The sequence below is a fragment of the Saimiri boliviensis genome, chromosome 8, assembly GCF_048565385.1.
Source record: "Saimiri boliviensis isolate mSaiBol1 chromosome 8, mSaiBol1.pri, whole genome shotgun sequence".
Lineage (NCBI taxonomy): Eukaryota > Metazoa > Chordata > Mammalia > Primates > Cebidae > Saimiri > Saimiri boliviensis.
The window spans coordinates 60,480,694-60,507,501 of NC_133456.1; positions in this window are offsets into that span (position 1 = coordinate 60,480,694).

Here is a 26,808-nt window from a genome sequence, read left to right on the forward strand (position 1 = left end):
TGCTTAACTGCTGAGTATAATATGAGAAATAGTGCTTAAATGTACGTAATAAAAAATGCAACCTTATTAAAATTGTATTACTATTATTTTGAACTATCGTGAGCCTTTTCTCTGTAGCTAAGCCATCACATTTAAGACTATTCATTTACTTGTTTAAAATATTTAGGTTTGTCATTTTTTGCCAATTCTGATACAGAGATACTGCTTTGTCCTACTTAAATAGATTATATTTCTTGTTTTATTTAGATAAAATTATTTTAGAGGGAATAATGATTGTAATATCTCAGATCTTCATAATGTACTAGGTTAGCATATACTTATCTCCATACTTGTAAGGCTCTCTGGAGTTAGAAGAATAGAGAACAATTGTCAAGCAGGTTGAGTTGGTGGCGAATTGATGCTGTGAGACTCACACTTGAAGAGTATCACAGTGGAATATTTTTTACTATAAAGATCAAATCCTTCATCTGAGGAATTTGAGCTAGTAAATGTAACAGACTTCCATTGGTGCATTTGCTGTTCAAAGTCTAAACCTTTATTTTATTCACCATCTTCTTTTTATGTCATTGTCTGTGTAAGAAATGAACAAGGGGATTAGAGAGGAAGGGAGGGAGGGGGAAGATAAAGAAAACTCAAAGATTTAATAGAAAGGAGAAGAGCAAAAGATCTCGCCCCACCATTTTGTTTCATTTTTATGCCTCATATGGATTAAAACCTGTAAAGTTAAACTTGTAAAAAGCCAAGTTTTCCAAATTCAAGACACGGATTCAGCATCATCGAACATTACAACTTAAGTATACAATAAGGACAGGACCTTCTTAGAAACAATGTTAATTAAGTGGTTAGGGACATTAATTCTTTTGTAGTAAAAGCTGATAACTATATAAGGAAGTCACTTTTCCTGATGTAAAAATGAAAGTTATACATTTTAGACTGGGGCACCAGAGGAAAGTAACGAGATTGTAGAAACTTCCTTACTTCACCAGACTAAATGCACTCTACTCCAGCACTGTGGCCCGGACCAGCAAACCTACAGCTAGCGTGTTTCCCATACTGATTTGAAAGGAAAATCTGAAGGCAGACTAGGAGGGTAGACATAGAATTTGCTTTAACATTGTGAGTGTCATAAGATGAATGCTTCATCATTGAAGTTTTGAACGAGATATAACAATTGAACACTTCTCAGAGTAAGGTATGATAAAATGTCATAATATAAATGAAAAAATCATATTTTGGAAAAGTTTGTATGTGCTAAGCTTTTTTGGAATTATGCATTTAAATTTCAGAGTGAGATTATTAAAATATTATCTAGTCTAATGAAGAAGCCCTATTTTATTAAAGGAGAAATATTAGTAGAGCATAAATGTAATGAATAGCTATCATGTTTTGCATTTTGAGCTATCCTGTCACTGTGCTGATTATTTTACCAGCATTCTATCTACCATTTAATTTTTAAAACTCTATATGAGGTAGGTATTTAATCATCCTTATATCACAGATAAGAAAACTCAGCCTCAGAGGCCCAAGGTCAGAGAGACACGAAGTGCTAAAACGGGAACTGTAATCCTAGGTTTTCTGACTTTAAGGGAAAAGCCCTTAAAGACATACTGCATCAATGATATCATCATTTTCTCTTTGAAAACCGCTGTAGTCTCTCTATAAGTCACTATCCTGGTTGTAGACAAGGCATAAGCAGAACTCTGATCTCTTCAAGTACTTGGTAACTGGGAGGGCTTGGGTTCTTTTCATACACTGGCTAACTGAAAGCAATCACATCTGACATTTCTAGATTACCAATTTTCAAAGAATTATAAAAAATTATACATACTACTGAACCACTATGGAAAGGAATTTGTATCCTCTTTGGATAAATTTCTGTTGTCTCTGGGCCATCATCTTTGTTCATGTTTCCAGAAACCTATTCTGGGGAAATGATCTGACAGACAGCCTGCTCCCAGAGCAACAAACCCCTTCCCCACTCTCATCTCGCTGCAGCATCTGCATTGGGCATGAGCCCGGATCCATATTTACGAGACATATGTAGACACTTTTCCCTTTCTTGGCAAATGCATAAATAGAATCCTAATGTCTACATGTAGGTACTATATAAATACAAAGTTGTGCATACTCTGTGGATGTCATGCATCATTTATCCATGTATTTTTAGCGTCACCAACACATTTACATATGCTGTCACGTTTCATACTGCACCTCAATATAGTGCCTCTTTCAACATGAACTCGGCTGCAGACAACATCATTCTTTTAACATTTTCACCACAAATGAAGATCAAAGAGCAAGAAAATAAATCCAAAAATAGGAGACAAAATTAAAATAGGTAATACTTTTCTGAGATGCTCTGAGAATACTATAGGATTACCTAGAGCAGAGGACTTTTTTGAATCTTTTGCTCTATAAATAGATAGATCCATGTAATTATTTGAATGTATATTATGCCTGGATTTCCTGAGATGAATGTTTACACCTTGGCTGTTGTATACAGGGGATAAAGATATGCAAACCATTATTTATAATTCTGTGTTAAATGCCTGTAAAGTATGGTAGAAAAAAGGGAAGGATTATTTAAAAATACATGAAGAAGTCAAAGTCTTCACTTGGGGAAATAACATTTGGATTGACTCCTGGATGATAAGTAGTGGTTTAGATTTTCTTTTGTATCAGACATTTAAAAAGTCAGAAATACGTTGACCTAACAGATCAAGTCCAAGATTAAACATTAGAAATTAATTGATCTAACAGATAAAGTCAAAGATGTTTGAATTTCTCTGCAGGCAACAGTCTTAGAGAAAACTAGAAGTAGTAGATGATTTGTCTTTCTTTCCCTTGTAGAGCCCATAACATGTCCATCTTTGACCTTATGTTTCTGTGTTCTGCGTGTATAGCAAGTCAGTTTCATAGGTTTATGATAGAACCATAGCAATAGTTTTTAAAACTTTTTCTCTTGAGAAGCAGAACAATTTATTAAAGGTAACATTTCATGGATTACTAAGTATGAAACAGATAAAGGCAGAGAGTGAGGCTGGTAGAAGTGAGGAATAGGATAAAGGGGAACAAGACCTACATAGGACTTTCTGACAATCCCTGGACTTGATAAAAAGTGTGTATGTGCGCATGTAATGTGTATCTTTTTTCTAAGTCCCTGAATTGCTTTTTACCTACATATTGTATATAAATAACTGTGGCCAACACAACAGGCTTACTCTGATCTGTAAAATTTTGGCGACCCAGGAAATATCTGTTTGTTTTTTGTTGTTGTTGCATGTGTTTGTTTTTGTGTTTGTCTTTGATCTCTTTCCTCCAGTGACTTCTTCAGTAACAAGTGTTATGAGTGGGATTCAACAGTGATTCCCAGAGTATAGAAGACATGTTAGATGGAGTTCACGAGGCCCATCTCAGCAATATTGATAGCATGGGATCCGGAATAGAGCCCAGCTATCTCTATGGTTGACATTGCACTTCAGGTAGCTCTGATGCAAGGGTCAATAAGAGGCTTGGACTAACCTATAGACCGTAGTGAAGACAAAGGGGAATGAAACAATAAAATAATAGATTGGAAGAAAAAGAAGAATAGAAAACAGAGAAATAAAAGGATATGGTAATTGCAGAAAGCCAACAAAAATTGCCTAGTGGCAGAGAAGAAGTATACTCAAAATAACAAAGGCCGTATACAACAAACCCACAGCCAACATCATACTGAATGGGGAAAAATTGAAAGCCTTTCCACTAAGTACTGGAACAATACAAGTATGTCCACTCTCACCACTCTTATTCAACATAGTACTGGAAATTCTAGCCCTAGAATCAGGAAAGAGAAAGAAGGAAAAGGCATCCAAATTGAAGAAAAGAAAGTAAATTGGTCCCCTTTGCTGATAATATAATCTTATACCTAGAAAATCCTAAAGACTACACACATAACTAAAAAAAAAAAAAAAAAGCCTCTTAGAACTGATAAATGAATTCAGTTACGTTTTAGGGTACAACATCAACAGGCAAAAATTAGTAGCATTTCTATACACCAAAAAGAAATTGAGGAGGCAATCCCATTTACAATAACTATTAAAATGGAAGAGGGCTATGTGTGTGTGTGAACATTTTTGGGGGGTTAACATTTTAAAGTTTTAGTACACGTTAGCTTAGATATTTGATACAGTTCTTTTCCAGAGTCATTTTAATTTGCAATGTCACTAGCACTGTTTGAGAATGTCCATTTCCATAACCCTCATTAGCATGTGTGATTTATCTTTTTTAAAGCTGTTTTTTACAATTGTGTTATTGCTTTGTTTGTGTGCGTGTGTGTGTGCATGAGTGTGTGCATTATCTATTTATGATCCTTTTGCATATTTATTTTCTTTTTATTTTAAATGGGCATTTAATATAGTATGAGCTGCAGATACATCTCTAGGCTTTTTGTCTATTTAGTTTGGCTATATACTTTTAAAAAATGTATACATTTTTAATTTTCTTGAGATCTTATTTGTTGACATTCTCATTCCTTCCTGCTCCTTTCCATGCTAATACTATTTCTATAATTCCTAGAATGCACAGCATGTATAGTTTATGTTTATATATGTATATATATGTATATATATATATATATATATATATATATATATATATACTTTTATTGGCAAATGGTATTAAAAACCAATATCTGAGTACTAATATTTCTCATTGCCATTGGAGTGTGTATATACATATATATATATGCACACACATATATATGTGTGTATACACACACACATACCCCTCAAATGTACACATATCAATAAATATTTCTATATGTCACAATCTGTACTTATATTAGACTCAACAGGAATTATGAATTTATTTTAATGTACTCAACTCTTATGACCACATATATTATCAGAGCCTCCCCAGTTCTTATCTGTAAATTCCTATTCCCAGTAGTGAGAAACCTGACTACTCCTATTTGCAATCCATTTACTTGTTAATTCCATGAATATTTATGTTTCAGAATCATTAACTTGTACCCTTGCAGGAAACAACTTTATCAGCTAGAGTGCAGCACTTATGTGCAATTTCTTTTGCCTCTGGTCTTACAGAGCCCACTCAGTTCTAAAGTTACTCTGAGCAATATCATTCCTCCCATTCTCTTCAGTGAAGTGGTTTTATACATTTGTAATGCATTGATTGTTTTGTCACTTTCTTCAATTTTGGGGGAGATTACTTGACCTACTTTTTTAAATTTACATATATTAAAGTTTCTTCTTTGTGCTGTAAAGTTCTATGGGTTCTTACACATTGATTATTACAGTATCATACAGAATATTTTTGCCAGCTTAAAAATCCTTTTGCTTCACCTTTTCAATCCCCTTTTCTCTTCAAATACCTGGCAAACTCTGATCTTATATTTTGTTTTTTCCGAAGTGTGATATAATTGCAATTATGTGGTGGGTAGCCTTTTTGCATTGGCTTCATTAAACTTATTAACATATATTGGTGATTCTTCCATGCCAGGTATTTTTGTTTGTTTTGTTACTTTGTGCTTTTTTTTTTATGTTTGTTGTTGTTGTTTGCCTGCTAGCTCATTTCTTTTTATCACTTAATAATGGCCCACAGTATTGATGCACCACAGTTTGTTTATTAATTGTCCAATGAAGGACATCTTGGTAGTTACAACATTTTAGCAATTATAAATAATCTGTCATCAAAATTCATGTGCAAGTTTTTGTATGGACATAACTTTTCAAATCAGTTGGGTAACACAATTGGTGAATCATATGGTAAGACTGTTTTTAGCTTTGTAAGAAACTGCTGAGCTGTTTTTCAAAGTGGTTATAACATTTTTCATTCCCGAGAGTAATATAGGGGAGCTCTGTTGATCCATATCCTTTTCAGTAATTGTGCTTTTATTATATTTTGAATTATAGTCATTCTAATATATGTATAGTTTTCTTGTCATTGTTTTAACTTGTATTTTCTTAGTGACAAATGAAGTTGAGCATATTTTTATATTCTTATTTTTCATCTGTATACTTTCTTTACTGAGGTTTCTGTTCAGTCCTTTGCTCACTTTTCCTTTGAGTTCCAAAAAAATTGTATGAATATGTAATAATTGTATATATTTATGGAGCATTGATGGTGTTTTGGCATATGCATACAAAGTAATGATCAAATCAGGGTAATTGAGACATCCATTCATCACCTCAAATATTTATTATTTGTGATGAGAACACAAATCTTTTCTTTCAACTACTTTAAAATATACACTCAATTATTGACAATTGTAGTCATCCTACTGTGCTGTCCAACACTAGAACTTATTCTTTCTATCTAATTGAATGTTTTATGCCCATTAATAAACCTCTTTTTACCCATTCTTTCCCCCATCTTTTCTAGCCTCTGGCAACTATCATTCTACTCTCTACCTTCATGAGATCAATTTTTAAAATTTTTAAAAATTTGTAATTGAAAACACCAACTTAAAACAAAGATATCAACATTTTTAGCTTCCACATATGAGTGAGAACATGTGATATTTGTCTTTCTGTTCCTGGCATTTTTCACTCAACCTAATGTCCTCCAGGCTCTTGCATGTTGCTGCAAATGACAGGATTTCATTTTTTTAAATGGCTGAATTATATTAAATTTTGCATATATACTACATTTTCTTTATCCATTCATCTATTGATAAACATGTAGGTGAATTCCATAGCTTGGCTATTGTGGATAGTGCTGTGCTAAACATGGGAGAGCAGATGTTTCTTTTACTTACAATTTCCTTTCTTTTGGATATATAACTTGCAGTGAGATTGCTAGCTTATTTGATAGTTTTAATTTTGGATATTTAAGGAGCTTTCAGTGTTTTTCATAATTCCCACTAACAGTGTACTAGGGTTCCCCTTTCTCTGTATCCTTGCCATCTGTAAGTATCATTTTTTTGTCTATTTGGTGATATTTTTGCCCATTTTAAAATTGTCTTTTTTTAATTGTTGAGTTTGAAGAGTTTTTTATATTTTGAATACAAGTCTTCTATCAGATATGGTTTCTGCAAATATTTTTCCCAGTGTATAATTTATCTTTTCACTTTCTTAAGTGTCTTTTGCAGAGCAGTAATTTTTAATCAATAATAGTAAGTTCTATTTTAAAAATGGTTTCTTCATGTATTCTGCTTTTGTTATTATATCTGAAAACTCATCATCAAATTCAAAGCACATAGATTTCATCCAATGTTTTCTTATTTACTTCAACAGGATCCAACAAGAATAGTATACAGTTATTAGAAGGATACTTGTGAAGGTTTGTAATGATATTAAAAACATTTAATATTAAACCAAATAATAGTAAATAAATAAAACTATATGGGCAGCATGATACCAATTAAGTTAAAATGCACCAAGAAAGACTGTTAGGAAATATTCTAAAACATTAAAAATGTGACTTGCCTGAGTGAAAAAAAAAAACTGATAGATGGTCTTTATTTAGCATCTATAATTTTCCATAGCTTTCAAATTTTTAATGACAAGATGAACTCAGAGCATTTAGATGTATGGTATATTTCGAGTTGATATTTGTGTAAAGTTACAGTCTGTATCTAACTTTCTTTTTGCATATGGGCATCCATTTGCTAATACCATTTGCTGAAACATTATTCTCCGTCTATCGAATTGCCTTTGTGCCTTTGTCAATATTGCTTGCCTGTATTTGTGTGGGTCTAATTCTGGGCTCTCTGTTATGTTCTGTTGTTTTATGTGTTTATTCTTTCACAACACCTCACTGTCCTGATCACTGTAGTTTTATAAGTTCAAAATTTGGGTAGTTTGAGCCCTCTAACTTTATTCTTCAATATTATATTGGCTACCACAGGTCATTTGCATTTCAGTATAAACTTTAGAATTAGTGCCAATATCTACAAAATATCTTAATGTAATTCTGATTGAATTGTGTTGAAACTGTAGATTGATTCTTCTGGGAAGAATTGACATTGAATCTTCCAATCCATGAAGATAGCACATATTTCCATTTATATAGATTTTCTTTGATTTTTTTTAATTCAAGTTTTCTATACACAGACTTGTACATATTTTGTTAGATTTATATCTCAGTATTTTATATTTTTGTGCAATTATAAATGTCTATTTTAAGTATAAACTAATTTTTAATATTTCTAATTTGAATATTTTAAAAGCCATTGCTTTTATATAGAAAAGCAATTGATTTTTGTATATTAATGCTGTATCCTACATTTTCACTATATTCACTTAGTTCCAGAAGTATTTCAGTGGAATCTTTGGGATTTTCTGGATAGGCAATCATGTCATCTGTGAATAAAGACAATTTTATTTCTTCCCTTCATGACTTTTAATGTCAGAAAACCAAAAAATTCTGAAGCATGACAGGAAAAAATAATTCTTCTAAAATTCTCTGAAAATGCTTGTTGTTATTAATGATAATTCTTTGCAATTTTCTGTAAGACAATTATGTCATCTGCTAACAAAACCAGTTTAATATTCCTTCCCTATCTGTATTTCTTTTATATATATTTTTTGCCATATTGCACTATCTAGGACATCAGCTATGATGTTGAATAAGAGTAATGAGAGGGGAGATTTTGCCCTGTTCCTGATCCTAGGGAAAAAAGAGCTCAATTTTTTGCCATTAAGTATGTGTCAGCTGCAAGTATTTGTAAATTCAAAAAAACTGATACATAATATTTGTACATACTTATAGGGTACATGTGATATTTTCTTACATTACTAGAGTATATGACAAACCAGTTAGAGTGTTTTGGGTACCCATCATCTCAAGTATTTATCATTTCTATGTGATGAGAACATTTCAAGTCCTGTCTTCTAGCTATTTTAAAATATAATACATTCTTACAAACTATATTTATAATACTCTGCTTTGAACATTAGACCATATTTCTTCAATCGAACTGTAGTTTGTACCTGTTAGCCAACCTCTCTTTATCCTTCCTCTCCCATTTCTACACCTTTCCAGTCTCTGGTATCTATCATTCTATTTTTTACCTTCAAAAAAGAAACTTTTTTAGCCCCATGTGTGAGTGAGAACACATGTCTTTCTGTGCCTGACATATTTTACTTAACATAATGGCCTCCAGTTCCATCCATATTGCTGCTAATGACATGATTTCATTCTTTCTCATGGTCAAATAGTATTCCACTGTGTATATACAGCACACTTTCTTTATCCATTCATCCATGATGGACATTTAGGTTGATTCCATATCTTTGCTATTGTGAATAATACTACAATAAACATGTGGATGCAGGCATCCCTTTGATATACTGATTTCCTTTCCTTTGGATGAATAGCCAGTGGTGGGTTTGCTGAATCATATGGTAGTTCTAGTTTTAGTTTTTTTGAGAACTCTCCATATGCTTTTCCATGCTGGGTTCTAGTTTTCATTCCCATCAACAGTATATAAGACTACTCTTTTCTCTACATTCTTGCCAGCATCTGTTATTTTTGGTCATTTTAATAATAGCCATTCTGACTAGGATAAGATTATATCTCATTGTGATTTTGATTTGCATTTCCCTGATAATTAGTGATGGTGAGCATTCTTTCATATATCTGTTGGTCATTTGTATATCTTCTTTTGAGAAATGTCTATTCATGTCCTTTGCCCACTTTTTAATGAAGTTATTTCTTTTGTTTTGCTTTTTCTTGTTGAGGTGTTTGAGTTCCTTGTATATTCTGGATATTAGTCCTTTGTCAAATAGATAGTTTACAAATATTTTCTTCCATTCAACAGGTTGTGTCTTCACTCTATTAATAATTTCTTTTGCTGTGCAGGAACTTTTTAGTTTAATATAGTCCTATTTGTCTATTTTTGTTTCTGTTGCCTATTATTTAGAGGTCTTAGTCTTTTTTTTTTTTTTTTTTTTTTTTTTTTTTTTTTTTTTTTTTTTTGCCTAAATCAATGCTCAGGAGAGTTTTCCCTAGGTTTTCTCCTAGTATCCTTATAGTTTTGGGTCTTAAGTCTTAATTCATTCAGAGTTGATTTTTGTAAATTGTGAGTTCTGACTTTACTTTTCTACATGTTGCTATGCAATTTTTCTAGCCATTTATTGAAGAGGATGTCCTTTCCTCAATGCATGTCCTTGTCAGCTTTGGCTGTTCAGGTTCTTTTTTGGTTTCACATGAATTTTAGGATTTTTTTTTTCTTTTTCAGTGAAAAATTACAATGGTATTTTGACAGAGATTGCCTTGAATCTGCAGATTGCTTTGGGTTGTATGATCATTTTATTGATAGTAAGTCTTCCAGCCCATGAGCACAAAATGTCTTTCCTCTTCAATTTATTTTATCAGTATTTTGTAGTTTTTTCTTTCTTTCTTTCTCCTTCCTTTCTTTCTTTTTTATTTTTTATTTTTTTGTAGAGGTCCTCCACTTTCTTGGTTAAATTTATTCCTAGGTATTTTATTTTCTAATAGCTATTGTAAATGCATTACCTTCTTGATTTCTTTTTCAGCTAATAACCGTTGATTAGAAATGTTGTTGATTTTTTCATATTTATTTGTATCCTGCAAATTTGAAAAATTCATATGTCAAGTCTATGAATTTCTTGGTGGAGCCTTTTGGTTTTTCTACATATAAGTGTTGTCATCTGCAAAGAGGGACAATCTGACTTCTTCTTCTTCTTTTCTATATTGGTTGCCTTTTGTTTCTCTTCCTTGCCTGACTTCTCTGGCTAAGACTTCCAGAGTAGTGAAAGTGGGCCTTCTTGTTTTGTTCCAATTCTTTGAAGAAAGGCTTTCATCTTTTCCCTATTCTGTATGATGTTACCTGTGGGTTTTTCATTTATAGCCTTTATTATGTTGAGGTATGTTACTTCTGTGCCTACCCTGTTGAGAGGTTTCTTTTTATTTTTTAATTATAAAACAGTGTTGCATTTCTTAAAATTCTTTTTATGTGTCTATTGGGATAATCAGAAGTTTTTTTCTTCATTATATTGATTTTTTAAATCAAATTTTGAGAATCTCTCTCGTTTCCCAGTTTGCTGAGTTTTTTTTTATCATGAATGTGTTGAATTTTATCAAATGTTTTTTCTGCATCAATTGATATGATTCCATAATTTTTATTCTTTAATCTCTTGATGAGTGGACTATAATGGCTTTATTTGTTTTATTTTATTTTGTGTATTTATTTAATTACTTAATTATTTAATTTATTATTATTATTATTATTTTGAGATAGAGTCTTGATCTGTCACCCAGGCTGGAGTGCAATGGTGCAATCTTGGCTCATTGCAACCTCCACTTCACAGGTTCAAGTGATTCTCCTGCCTCCACCTCCTGAGTAGCTGGGATTACAGACACCTGGCTCATTTTTGTATTATGAATAGAGTCAGGGTTTCACCATGTTGTCCAGGCTGGTCTCAAGCTCCTGACCACAGAGGATCCACCAGCTCCAGCCTCCCAAAGTGCTGGGATTATAGGCATGAGCCACCACGCCCAGCCAATTTTTTAATGTTGAGTTTTGACAGCTCTTTACATATTTTAGATGCTAGTACTTTTTGCATAAGTGTTTCATGAATATTTTCTCTCATCCTATAACTTTTCTAGTTCTTCATCAGGGTCTTGTGGAAATCAAAAGTTTTAAATTTTCATGAACTTTAACTTATCTGCTTTGACTTATCTGCAGTATTTTTAAGTATAATTCTTTGTATAAGTCTTCTAGTAGTTGCTCCAGTTGTGTATTTTATGTTCATAACTTTTCAGTCTACTGACCTCATTTTTTTGAGTTCAAGTGAAATTTAAGTATCTTATCTCCTTTTAAGTTCTATTATAGTTATCCATTTATAATTGTCTTCAAACCTTCCTATCGCTACATTTAGGACTTCATCAAAAAGTGTTGTAATTTTTACTTCAACTGTCAAACAAATTTAGAAATGCAAGAGGAGAAAATGTATCGTCTTTACCCATGTTTTACTGCATTTGTCTTTCTTACTTCTTGACATTCCAATATTTCTTCACTTATCATTTCCTTTCTGTTTATAAAACCCCCATTAGCCATTCGTTAAGAGCATGTCTTCTGATTATTTTGTTTTCCTTTACCTAGGAAGGTAATAAATAACAAGACAGTAGCAAGATGGAAATATTTTGATGATATAATGTTTCATAATATATAAACTATTAATTCTATTTTGTTATAACTTAGTACAAGTTGTATATATATGCAGAAGTATTGAAGGGTTCTTGGTATAAATGAAAACAAAAATTGGCAATAAACTATCAAAATTACTTATGCATTTAACTTTAGTCCGGCCATGTCTTTCCTAAGAATCTACCTCAAAATACGTTGGTACAAGTATGAAATGACACACACATAAGATTATTTATTGTGATATGATAAACAATGGCAAAAATTGTAAATAACCTACCTGTAGATTCTTATAATGAGTAGCAACGAGAAATGAAGGAATGATACATACATAAACACAGAGTGATCTGTAGGATATTCCATTAAGTGAATGTTGTTATATTCTTTAGGATAAGTATGAGTATGTCCCAAACATGCAGGGGATATACTTATATCTTTTTAAAAAACGCTGTTTAACTAAAATCCGAATTAGTAGGTATCCTGCATTTGTATTTGAGTAGAAGACTCTGAAATGGAGTTTAATGTGCAAAATGTTGATAAAGTAGCACTCCTGTTATCAACACCTGTGAAGACAGGAAAAGGAAGCAGGACTGGGCAGAGGGAGAATCGCACTGTGATAAAAGCCTGAGCAACAACTTTAGATGACCCATGAGGAGTTCTGGAGCTACACTCATTTATCAGAGGGTCCTTCCTCTATTGGGCTGAAATAACTGGACTTTGATAGCTTCCCTCTTCACTACTCAATCAGTCATTGGATATGGTCAAGGCAACTCTCTGTGGCTGCAATGCCCTTGAAGGGGCTGACAGCTGAAGACCATCTGCTTATGGCTTTCCCAGCAGCTTGGAAAAAAAATTCTTTACTGAGGAGGAGTCCGAGTGACGAATTTCCATGTCCCTCACAGTGAAGAAAGCAAAGTGCGATAAAAGGGTATAATGTATGCTACCTTCGATTTTCAAGGTGTAAAATATAGTGTACAGTGCACTTGCCTATGTTTATAAAAATAATAAATACTAAGAATATATTAAAGTTAATAAAAATGATTAACAGTGTTAAAAAAGGGAATAAGGCAATGGAAGTAAAACATCTCTCAATGTTCTTTGTTAAATAGTTTTGATTTGAGGTGTAATACTCTCACGTTAACCAAAGAAAAATTAAAGCCAAAATGAAAAATGAAGCCCTAAAACTTTAAATGAAAATAAATATATTTACGTAAAGTGTTGGTGACAAAACAATTAAAAGAAAAAATTACATCAAGTCATTCTAGAACAGTATTTTCTCTGTAGAACCTTAAGCTGGATTTATTCTAAGGTCAAAAATTTAAGAACCTGAAAACACTTTAAATTTTGTTCTTACTGGTATTATTGTTTTGAGATTAAAGTATGTACATGTAGCCTAAAAATATGTTTTAATATTAAAAATCTGAATTTTCAGCATAAGAAAAAGCAAAACAAATACAAAATCATAAGAGAAACAAGTACTGATATTATTGTTTTGAGATTAAAGTGTGTATATTTGGATAAAAATATTTTTTAATATTGTGAAAATCTGAATTTCAGCATAAGAAAAAAGAGATACAGGTACAAAATCAAAGAATCTGAGTAAAAATCCTATAACATAATATTTGAATTGGAAATATCAAAATGACTCATTTTTTTAAATAAAGAATTATTTTCTAGTTTTGTGCAAGAAAAAAGCCCCAGAAATAATTACAAAACAGTTGTCATGTGCACTAAGTATTAAGAATGTGGTCTCTAAATATCATTATTTTCTAACAGTACCTGAGGCTTTATCGAGAATTTGTTGTATGTTACAGCAACGCAGTTCTCATAGACCAATGTAGTTGTGTTAAAAAGATGTAGAAATCAATTCCTCACTCTGAATGTTGGGAAGCAAAGCAGATTTCCTGCCTTTGCCCAGTGAGCTGTATTTCAGGGTAACCAAATAAAGCCTGGTTAATAAGGGAAAGTTTTTAAAGAATTCCAGCTAATAATTGTGGAATGAATGATAGAAAAATTGCCATTTTGCAATCTTAATGAACTGATTCCAGGCAATGGTTATCAACAGATTCCAAAATGATGAGTTGAAAGACGAATGGACAACTGCGTATTTGCTGGCTGCCAAAGAACTGTAGATAGATTTAAGAGGCAATCCGTAACTTTACAAGAGCGATATTGGATTGTTGTTTCATGAATCCTCATGTGCTTACTGATGAATCTTCATGTTACTAAAAGAGACAACAAAATTTTTAAAAAATTTATTTATTTTACTGTAGGTGCGTACTCTATCTGGCATTTCTCCCCATTTTACCCCTCCCCTTCATCCCCACCCCCCACTGTCTCTTCCCTACCCTGCCAAATGCCCCCCGTGTGTGATGTTCCTCTCCTTGAGTCCATGTGTTCTTGTTGTTCAACACTCATCTATGAGTGAGAACATATGGTGTTTGGCTTTCTGTTCTTGTCAGTTTTCTGAGAATGATGGTTTCCAGATTCATGCAAGTCCCTACAAAGGACACGAACTCATCGTTTTTTATGGTTGCATAGTATTCCATGGTGTATATATACCACATTTATTTGTCCAGTCTATCATTGATGAGCATTTGGGTCAGTTCCAGGTCTTTGCTATTGTACACAGGGCTGCAATGAACATACGTGTGCATGGAGACAACCAGATTTTATGTGCTTCCTGATGTGAGACACTACAGAGTACATATTGCACATGAACCAAACTAAACCTGAGTCAAACCTAGTAAATTGATGTAATCATCAGATTGCAGAAAGTAAGAGGAGAAAAAAAAAAGTTAAATGGCACTGCAAGGAAGAAACCAGACAAATCAAGAATGAGGACATTCTAAGATAAATTGGAGAGACTATACACAGTTTCTTCAAGTCAATACCTTTGGGGGAGAAAAGAGAGAGAGGAAAAAAGGAGATTTAAAAGGTATCAACAACTAAATCAATTTGTTTAAATTGTTTGGGTCCTGAATTACATGAACCCACTATAAAAGAACTTTTTATGGTCAATTGGGGAAACATAGACATGATCCATATGAAATGATGTTTAGGAACTATTGCTAATCTTGTTAGGTGTAATACTGACATTGTGATTATGTGGGAAAATATCTTCACTTTTTAGGAATACACAGTGAATATTTAGCAGTAAAATAGCATGATGTTTAAGATTTGTCATTTTAAAAGTGATACATGAAATATATATGGAAGATGTAGGCAATCTTCATTTTTAATAATAGGTATATAAAGGTTCAGTTTCTTATTTAAGCAGTTTTGTATTTGTAAAACTTAAATAATCAAAATCAAAATTTATCTGAGATTTCATTTGAATACATATATTTCTTCTCTCTTTCACTTTGGCATATTGTCTCTTAATTCTTAGTAGTCTCTCTTGAGATGCTCTTTTTATAATTCTACCCAAACATATATCCCCTTCCTTTAAGAGATCAAAAAATTGATCTCTTAAGCACTCAGGTTATATCCGTGGTTCTCAAATGGGAGCAATTTTGCCTCTTAGGGGATATTTTGCAGTATCTGGAGATATTTCTGGTTGCCACAACTGGCAGATGCTACTGGCATTTAGTAAATGTTGAATTAATAGATAAATGGATGAATGAATGAAAACCAGAATAATTTGGTTCAGTGAACCAGAAAAACTTTAATGGATCATGGCTCTCCCTTAATGGCTCTTTAAAAAAATTTTTATAATTTTTTTCAAGCAGATGGCAATTCTGTACATTAGTAAGCTGATACTTGTTTAGCAATTTAGTTTAAAATGAGAGGTTGAGAGGTTAAGGGTGTTGTGTTGTAAAAATTATATTACAGGTCAAAAGTTGTTTGAAATGCTGGGATTCTTAGCTGTAAAATTTTTAATTTTTATTCTTAATTTGTATTTGGACCAGGCTTAACATTTCTTTTAACAGGTACTCAAACAGTTCATACGCATAGCTCTTGGACTATATTATATAGATATTGAAACCTTTTCCTTTGCAGACTTTGAGAAAGATTAGTTCAAGGGAAAATTTGAGAGGAAAGATTATTCTCTAGTTTGGAAGATAAAGGTTGTTTTGCATATTGGTTTGTTTTCACCTCTGAGTGAATGAAAGTGTTTTTTTCCTGTCTTTTCTTATTCTACTCATCCTCTCTCCCTCCTTCCCATGCTCATGCCCTCATAGGTTACTTCCCTTCATAACTCCTTCCTCTAGGAGATTGGATGGGGCATCCCAAAGTATAAATCTCTATTATGTTTTAAAATAGTTTTTCATCTACATTTTTTTGCATTTAATGATTATACTTTGAGAGTATTTAAATTTGTAAAATAATTAATTATATATAAAAAGACATATCACTTCCTACCAGGGCTAATATACATTTGTTGACCATTCTTCTTTATAATTGTTTATATATTTTTATAATTGTGTAGGTATATTTTTATAATTGTTTTCTCTTAAAAAAAAAAAAAAAAAAAAAAAAAAAAAAAAAAAAAAAAAAAAAAACCTTACGGTCCTCCTTTTACCTACAGCTAAAAGCAAGAAGTCATATTAGCAAATAGTTTTCATTTTCGTAAATGCTACAATTAGTCATTTGAGGACAAAAACTATGGCCGTGATCCCTCATGTTCTTTGAAGTTTCCACGCCCACTTTCTGTATGAATTGGGGTTTTAAGTCCCAGTGTCAGTGCCAATTCTAACTTAGAAATTACATTCTTCCCACTCAGAAATTCCTCCTGGAGTTTCAACAGGAGAAATTATTCTTCATTTTCCCTCCAGAAAACTGTTGTGTAATATTGCTGGCAGAGAGAGGATGATTGGTGCCACTGCAAAGCTAGCTAGATTTCAGTGGAGGTTGAAGCAGTATCTAAATATAGTATGTAAAAAGCCTTAGGCTAACTGTAGATGAAAAGCACTCTAGATATGTAAGGTATTATTACTACTAAAGCATTATTATTTTAACTTTGCTACAAGTTACAACGAGCCTGTAACATCTGCCCTACAGTATTGCAACGAGACATGCTTTCTGCTGTGAGTTTTTCACCTCTAACAATTTGTTTCTCTTGTATCAGCACTACCTGTCAATTTTTATTAAGCAAAGTAACTTGAGGCATTTTGAATTGTTTTTTTTCTACTCTAGACGTCCTTGGTGGGGAGTGAAATGACCAATAAAACCATTGGTTAAGGACACACTCTTTGAGAGCCACTAAATACAGGAGCAGAGCTCAAGGGCTAAAAAAAATTGCCTGGGGCTGAAAACAAATTTGGAAAAAATAATCTACACCAGTCACACTGAGTTTCAAACATGATTCAGTTGCTACCTGCTGATTTAATCAATTCTTTTCAGTTAAAAAATAGAAATTGGAGTGTAATGTGCCTAATGAAAAATTTTAATAAAACACATCAGGATTTTTTTTAATGGGAAATGAAAATGATCTGAAGGTAACCAGCACACCTTTTAAAAACTCCTAAAAAAGAAAATCAAATGGTATGAAGGCATCAAAAGTGTTTGCAGTCCTATACATTTATTATAATATAGAACACTTTAGTGCTTACCTCCTTGGAATCAGAGAAGTAAATACAGTCAGTCTGATGACTTGAGGCCAGTCAGTCTTTAGCTGAGGTATTTTGATTTTTATCTTCAAGAGGGTTAGACAGTTTTGTTCTCCTCTGGACATGAAACTTCTTTGGACATAAGGGGAAAAGAAAAAGGCTTGAGGCACAAATTATTATAAATCAATTTCCACTGTCATTGGCAAGTAGAAGCACTTGTACCTCTGACTAGCAGGAGTCCCACAACATCTATAAACCAAAAACACAATATGCTCCTCAATAGGTCAGATGCAAAGTATACCTTTCCCTGTCAGAAAAAATAACAAGCTTACTATAAATTACCTTCTCACTGTCATCTAAATGTGGTAGACCTCAGATTTTCTAATAAGAATTCTATAAAATAAGGATTTTTTTCTTCTATGCCAGTGTTATTCAATAGAGCGTTCTATGATGATGGAAATGTTCTATATCTGTGCTGTCCAGTAAGGCAGTCACTAGCCACCTGTGGCTATTAGCACTTGAGATGTGGTTAATGTGACTGAGAAACTTTCTAATTTTATTTTATTTCAATTAATTTTAATAGCCACGTGCGCCAGTGCTAACATACGGGATAGAATAATCTAGGCAACGGGGGACTGAATTAACCAAAATGGTAACCAGCTGCAAGCCAGAATGTGTCCACCTCTCTAAGGCATGTCTAGTCCCATGAACTTTGATAGACAAGGTGGTGTAGAAGAAAGAGCGTGGTGTTGTAGTTTCAGCATCTGGGTTCCAATCCTCCAGTTCTCTCTTTCTGTAAAGTAATGGCAATAATACTTACCTTGCTATATTTTTGTGAAGATTAACAGATAAAATGCTCTTATATATCATAAGGCCCACCATGTAAGAGGTACTCATCAGATATTAATATTTCCTCATAATCATTATAAATATGTTAAAAGTTGAAGACCAAGGCCAAAATTAGGCACAGCTATTAGCCTCAGAAGATTTCATTGTTGTGGGTGTGGGTGGATTTCTGGGAAGCCAGCCAAAATGTGGAAACTTATTCACAGGCTGGATTTAGTCCTTTCATTCATTTGATATAAATTGAAATGCCAGGTTGCAGACAGTACTCTGCTAGGCTGTGTGGGGGTGACATTGGGAGTCACCAAGAATATTATTCACTCTTGAGTTGTCATAGTGTGTAGCCCAGGACGGTCTGTGATTGGGTGAGTTAGGAGGTTGCAGCAATAATCTGTCAATACTGAAGATTTTGACTAATAGCATGACCTACTTGATGATGGATGTCAGAGTCAGAGTCCCTTCATAATTACCTGATTAGTGGCAATAACTCACCGTATCACCTTTTTCTACAATCTTGTCCATTATTTATTTTAAGCTCTTAAAATACAGATATGTCATCTTAACTTTACTTATGTAGCAGTAGAAAGTTGTTATGATTTTTGAAAAATTCCTGTGGATGGTGGTAAAGATTAACAAGTGTCAGATAATGCTTGAAGAACACCATCAATATTCTCTTTCCAACAGTGTTTTTCCATCCTGAGTTTTGAACTAGCAGTGCACTGCCCTGGACAAATAAGGCAGGCTTTTGAACAAACATCCCAACTCAGGATCACAAATCTGCAAGAGTTAGGCGAGTTCTTCACTGTGGGGAATCACACTGGCTGCTCGCCTCCGTGCTTTGGGAGCAGAATAGCATAATACTATTGGCAAGAGAGTTTTGAAGCCTTCTGGAAAACATGAGTGAAAATCGTAGCCTTATGCTTTCAGGTCAACACATTTAATCCAAGCCAGACATACAATGACAGAAGCTCCACTGATTATCAAGGTCCCTGGCACACCCTAGTGTCCATCTCAAAGTCAACAGCTCTGCCTAGCTCTCTGATTTCAAGAGGGCAGTTGGGTTAGGAATAACTATTATTTTCCAGCTGGTTTATTTGAGATAACTAGAGACAGAAATGTGTTGTCCAGATTGTAAGTCATTTATGAAGAGATTTAACTTAGTTTTTAGGTATAAAAAATGAAAAAAATTAAATTCACTTGAACTTTAATGCATAGAATATTTGCTAAGTGAGGAAGAAATCAACGAATTAGAGATCACATATTGCCCTCTGCTATCAACAATTCTAACTAGAGGTACTGCAGAGATTAGGCTGTGCTACAGCTCATGTTAAGTTTTGGCAGATGGAGGATTTGGAGGTGTCAGTAAAGCCCAATGTAATTAAAAAATAATTTCTGAAATTTGGAGCGGTAATGGTTATTAATTGAGTCAAACGCTAATTTCTCATATAAAGTTCCAGGGTAGGTGCATGAGGGCAGTTTTATTTGTTAGACCTTTTTCTTTACCTTCTAACAGATATAATAAGGTAAAGGAAGGTGGCTTGGAAGAAAATGTCCAAAAGATTTTTGCATTTAATGAAAAAAATGACACACAAGAAAATCCAGGCATGAGGCAGTTGATTTCTCAGTTGGGATGTATTTCAGGAAAAGATGGCAGTGTGCCTTTCCCATCAGGACTTGGTAATCATTCCACTATTCATGAACAGATGCCTTGGTCAGATCCCCAAGTGTAAGTGAATTCATTAAAAGATCTAGGGAATTGAGGTATTAATTCTAAATCATTACATATTATAGATTTTCAGGAAACAAGTAGGGGGACATGGCAAGAAGAAATACTAGAGATTATACCTAACTCTTGGCCAGAAGTTGGTCTCATAATGTCACCAAAAGAACACCTTTTAGCATGAGAAGTTTTAAACTCCTTTTAAAAAGGATTTAAGCAGTTATTGTTACAGTGTAGACGGTTGATATAAGACAAGGTAGAATCATCAATGTCACATACCATATATGGAAACCCTAGAAATAATCTATTGGATGGAAGAGAGTACACAAATTATTTTGTTCTTTGTATACTATATAAAAGAACTTTTCTGATATCATTTTTTTTTGTGAAGGGGACTCTGTCCTGTAGAATGCATGCATTGATGGTGTTTGTAATAGTAAGTAGTTCTCTAAATATATTGAAGCATATTTTTGAAATTGAGGCTTAGTTGCTCTCTTTCCAGATTTTTATTTTTTCACTCAGACAATTTGGCACTGGTTGATGTGTGGGTGGATATATTTTCTCACCTGCACAATTAACTTGAGATTATTTTTAGAATCGTTTTCATTTTCAGCTATTATGATTATACCATACTTGGGGAAAATGCTGTGGAATTTGAGTTAAGATATTCTGAATACCTAAGGGGAAAAATATAACAATCAGGTCACACAGAGAACTTCAAAATAGCAATTGAAATTGTTTTATCAAGGAAAAAGTTTTTGATTACACAATTCTTATGGATATATTCTTATGGATATTTCCATCATAACACTCCTACAGGGGCTGTATTAAATGCTTCTACCTGCCTCTCAAATGACTTAATGTCATCACAAATAGGAGTTACTTGAATTGCCTACTGAAATTTTGCTGTAGAACATGATTGAAATGGATTATAAAACATACTTTATTTCTATAATAAAATCCTTTCTTAACATTTGCTACTTTTGAACCTATTTTTTTATTGTTTCTTGTTTTGATTTGTTTTGTTTGTTAATCTCCCATCCCTGCAGTGCTGAAGCAATGATGTGATGAATACTTTTTTGAAACATTGGTCAATAAAGAGGAAATATGTCTCTTTGTGGTTGTGTATACTATTTGAGGAGAAGGTTAGGACTCTGTGGAGATGCATAATATAGACATCTGTCTACATTTTTGTAGTAAAGTAGGAGCGAGCAAACTGTAACCTGTAGCCCAAATCCAGCCCATCATTTGTTTGTGTAAATAAGTTTTGATTAGAGCATATTTAGGCTCCTTAGTTTATGAATTATCTATATCTGCTTTTACACTAAAATAATAAAGTTGTATGATTTTCACATACATCATTTGGGCTTTGAAGCCTAAAATATTTACAGCAATGTAAAAATTTAAACCAAAAATAATTTGGTCTTTTATAGAAAAGTTTTCCAGTCCTTCTCTAAAAAAATAGTTTTGCATGTTTCTTTTCATTTTGTTCTTGAATTTTCTCTTTTAAGAAAAAATGTGACAAATGCTATAGATTCACTATAATCCAAAAGATAGTCCAAACCTCTTGCCCATTGCTATTTCTACAATATAGTCTGGAAAAATTTACATGCTCACTTCTCAATTTCCTTTCCTTTTTAGTTAAGGGCATCCATAGGACTCAGTTTCAGCCTTTGCTGTATGAATGATAGATGGCTGCAGAACTATGGAAAACAGCCAGGATAACAGCATTCCATTATTATTTTCTTGCCTTGAATGTGAACATGATGCCTTTAGTTGGGAGACAGCTCCCTTGAATCATGTAAAAATGCCTGAGGAAATAGAGATACCAGTTCTAATATGTTTTATTTTTGTTGTTTTCAGTCACAAATAAGTTTCTATGGTTTAGAAGGGGCTTTGTCCCCATGAAAACACATGTTGACATTTGATCCCTAATGTGGCAGTGTTGAGAGGTGGGATGTAGTGGGAGGTGTTTGGGTAATGGGAGCAAATCTCTCATGAATAAATTAATGCCCTCCCTTGGGGTGAGTGAGTTCTCACTCTCAAGGAAATGAAATAGTTCCTTAGAGAGCAGGTTGTTAGAAAACATCTGGCTTCTTCAGTTTCTCTCTTGTTCCCTCTCCTGCCATGTGATCTCTTTTCACATACCCATTCCCTTTCTGTTTCTTCCATGAGTTGAAGCAGCATGAGGTCCTCACTAGATGCAGCTGCTCAACCTTGAACTTTCCAGCCACCAGAATTGTTAGCAAAATAAACCTCTTTTCTTTATAAACTACCCAGTCTCAGGTATTTTGTTATAGCAACAGTAAATGGACTAAAACATAAGCCTGTGTAGTATAAAATGGTAACTTGAAATCTTATAAATCTCAAATTTTTCTTGGCAAGGAAGAAGATGGGGAGGGAGAGTTGCCAAAAACTCAGTTTAAAATAAAAATAGATGGTCTGAATATTCTATATAAACATGTTGTGCTAAATTATGACTATTCTCCCTAAATGGGACATAGTTCTCTTGATATTCTCCTAACCCCTTCTTCTTCATTAACCTGTTTAACACCTATTTATTTTTGAGGCCTATGCAGTCTGTAAAGATGGCTACCAACAAGTTCTTCTCTCCCTGTTTATTCGAGAGTGCTGCCTATTTGCCATCCCCTTGTATCCAGGCTGGCCTTTGGGACTTGCTTTGACCAACTAAATGCAGCTGATGTGACATCTGAGACATCTGAAGTCAACACCTTAAAAAGGCTGGTATTTTTTTCTGGATGGTAAGAGAAGAAAGTTATTCAAGAAGGAGGTTGTAATCAACTGCATCAAATGTTGCTGACAGGTCAAGTAGGATGAGGACCAGGAACTGGTCATTGGGTATAGCAATGTGGATGTCATTTGCAATTTGATAGATAGCAGTGTGAGTGGAACATTTGGAACAAAATCCTGGTTGAAGTAGATTTAACAAAAAAATGTGAAGAAAAAGTTGGAGACAATAAGTACAAATAACTTTCTTCTCTTGCTAGAAACCCAAGAACAACAGAGCAATGACTGAAGGAGGGTGCTAACAAATGTCAAGAGCAATTTTTCAAGATGGTAGAAACAACATGAGCTTATCTAAATGTTATAGTATACTTCTGAGCTTTAAAATTTAAATTAAAGATAGTATAAACTTGTTGTGAAAACAGGATTTCTAAAAGTAAGGTTAATCCTCACTACATAATATCTTGGCAAATAATCTTCCTTGTGCTTCAATTTCATCATTTGTAATATGAATTAAAATAATAGCTTTACAGAGTAATTGGACTGGTAACCATTTTTTAATTTAAGGTTTTAGTTTGATAGTTCTTATTGTTCCATATTCTTCCATTTGAAACGTGGTAGAAAATATCAAAATTGATTCTGAGAAATAATGATTTTGATAAATGTATTAGCCATTCTTGCATTGCTGTAAAGAAATACTTGAGACTTCATAATTTATAAGAAAAGAGGTTTAATGAGCTCATGGTTATGCAGGCTGTCCGGGAAGCATAGCAGCATCTGCTTCTGGGGAGGCCTCAGTCATGAAGCTGCCACAAAGTTTCCAATCATGACAAAAGGCAGAAGAAGAGCAGGCACATCACATGGCAAAAGCAGGAGCAAGAGAGAAAGGATGGGGGAGGACATACCACACACTTAAATGACCAGATCTTGTGAGAACTCACTCAGTATCACAAAGGCAGCACCAGGCCATGAGGGATTCATCCCCAGGACCCATATGCCTCCCACCAGGCCTCACCTCCATCACCTCAACCATTAGGGCTTATGATTCAACATGAGATCTTGGCAGGGACATATATCCAAATTATGTCAATAAGAAAACTATTTTTCACAAAAAAGAATAAGGTATCAAATTTAAAAACAAATATTTACTCTTGTAATTTTCCAAAAACATGGAGGGACATATAAGTTAAAAAGTGAGAGAGGGTGTATGTGTAGGAGATTAAAACATTATAAACAAAAATTTTTAAAGTATTTATTGCCTATTATATTCCAGCCAGATATTTTGTTGACAAATTCATGTTCAGTTGATCATTAGAATTTATGAAAAATATGTTACTGCATTTTATCATGGCCAGACCATATGTTGGGAAGAGTGACTAGTGGTGATTCAGAAAGAAAAGATGAAGAACCATGGCATCAAAATCACCTCACCTCTGCAGCTGAGACTATACGCCCTACGAATTACATATATTAAACTGTTGCTATTTTGCTTAAGATCATCTCTGAAAACTGTAGTTTAGAAAAGCATATCTCTATTGCTCTTATGACAAAAATGTAGATGTGAAGTGTAACGCAGGAATGAATAAATGAGTAAAATATTTTGGACTTAAAAGGCTCAAATGATTGGGGTAAATATTTATAATCATTTTGATGCAGTCTTTACAATCATGCCCTTTATGGCATAATATTTGGTTGTATTTTGTATACAATTTCAGGTTCATTACATGTTGGCACCTATTTTCTGGGTTCTTAAGGGTACAACATGTGTTTTAGCCTGGTGCCAGTAATATTTTTATATGGGCTCTTTCCTGTTACTTGTAGGAAAATTCTTCTTGTAATTGGAAGGCAGAAGTTGTCTGTAGTCCAATTATATGTGCATAATTGTTTGTGTTCACTATAACCAATGTTTGATTGTCAGTAGTATAGAGGGCAATGTCTTGATTTCTTCCGATTTTAATAATTAATTACATTTCCTTCTAATGAAGGGAGGTGGGAATAAAGCTTCAAGTTTTTGTCAGACTCAGTTGTTTCAATCTCCTGGTGTTAAACAAAATGTATCTGTTGAAAAAGAGTGGAAATTCAGTTATACAATTAAATATGCTCCTTATTTTATTACATGAAGGCAAACTTACTGACTCATCATGGCAATAGCTATAGTAGGAATTTGATAACTTTTGTACATAATAAAGAATTCCTTTCACTTCTGAATAGATTCAGGCAACAATATTTACATGATTTCTTGTTTGACCCTTATTAAATGCCAAATACTTCCGTGTTATGTCAGGAGAACTCTACTATCCGTTTTCACGGAGGGACAAGCCCAACTGCTCACAAATGGCCACCTTCCTCTGTCCAGCAATGGAAGGGGATGGGTACCCTGCCTAGCCCCAGACCAATTGGAAATTGATAAAATTTTGTCCTTTGAACGTTCTTTTTTCTTTTCAAAAACTTAAACAGGACTAAAAGCCATTTAAGTAGCATTGTCCATAACTGCTCACAGTAATCATAGTGATTCTGATTTTTGGACATTTACTCTGTGACAAACACTACACAAAGTTTTTTCATGCTTTGTCTCATTCATGGCTCATCACCCCATCCCCTAAGAGCTAGGCACTATTTTATATCAATGAATTTGAGGCTCAGAGTGGTTATGTAACTTGGCCAGGATCACACCATTAGGAAGTTGCAGAATGCACAAGCCTGGGTTTACCTGACTCCAAAGCCCCTGCAAATAGGCAATGTGCAGGTGGCCCCTTCTCAAGGAAGATTCACTAATGGCAGACCTCAGGACTTTGTAGCCTTGTAGTTGATTGCTCTGTTGATTTACAAAGCTCATCTTGGCAAGGCCTGCTTTAGAAAACCGTGGTTCTGTCTCTACCACTAGCCCCACAGAGTCACTCTGAAGAATGTTTGCAGTAATGCTGAAGAGTTAAAAGTGGGGTGCCAGAATCAGTCAGGCCTCTGTGAGAATCCAGCCTCTACCATCAGATTAATGACCCTGACTAAAAGACCTATTCTGGCATCCCCATCTATAAAGTAGAAATAATGACAATATTCACTTCCCAGGATGAAATGGGATAACTCTTGTGAAAATTTTGACTTCGTACCTGGTACTAACATTGACTCAGGCCAGGTGATAATGTTGCCATACCAAGCAGATATAACATGAAACAAGGAGAGTTCAACCGACAGATCCCACGGACAGCAAGGGGTGGCAGAGAAAAAGAAGCTTTGGAGCCAGGCAGATTTTAATTCACATTGCAAAGCTATTTTTGCACATTTTGGGATCTCCAATGAATATTTTGTTCAGAAAAAGCAATTCCTATCTGTTTCTGTAGAAATATGATCAGAGCAGAAATGGAATATGGAGTAATTGGAATGTTTTTGATTAAAAGCTTAAATGTCTGAATATGATCATGATACTTTCTTAAGTAGTATGCCATTTTATGGCCTGTACTATAATACTTCGTGTAACTGTTTATGTTCACTTATTATTGGCACACGTTTTCTGCATTCTCAAAGGCTGGTACCCCAGTGTTTAATTCACATCACAAAACTCAACTCGCAATGTTTTTGCCTTTGGGCAAGTCCATAAAACTCTGTGAGCCTCCATTTTCTCACATAAAACTAGGCTATTAATATGAGATAGTATATATAAAGTGCTTTGTACGATGTTTAACACCTCAGTTGATTTCAACAAATGGTGGTTGTTTTACTACTTTTCATAAAATCTCCGTCACTTGTTTATGAATTCATTCAACAAGTGGTTTGGATAACTCTTACATGCCATGAGCAATGCTACAGGTTGGAGAGATAATCCCTACAGTGATAGCACT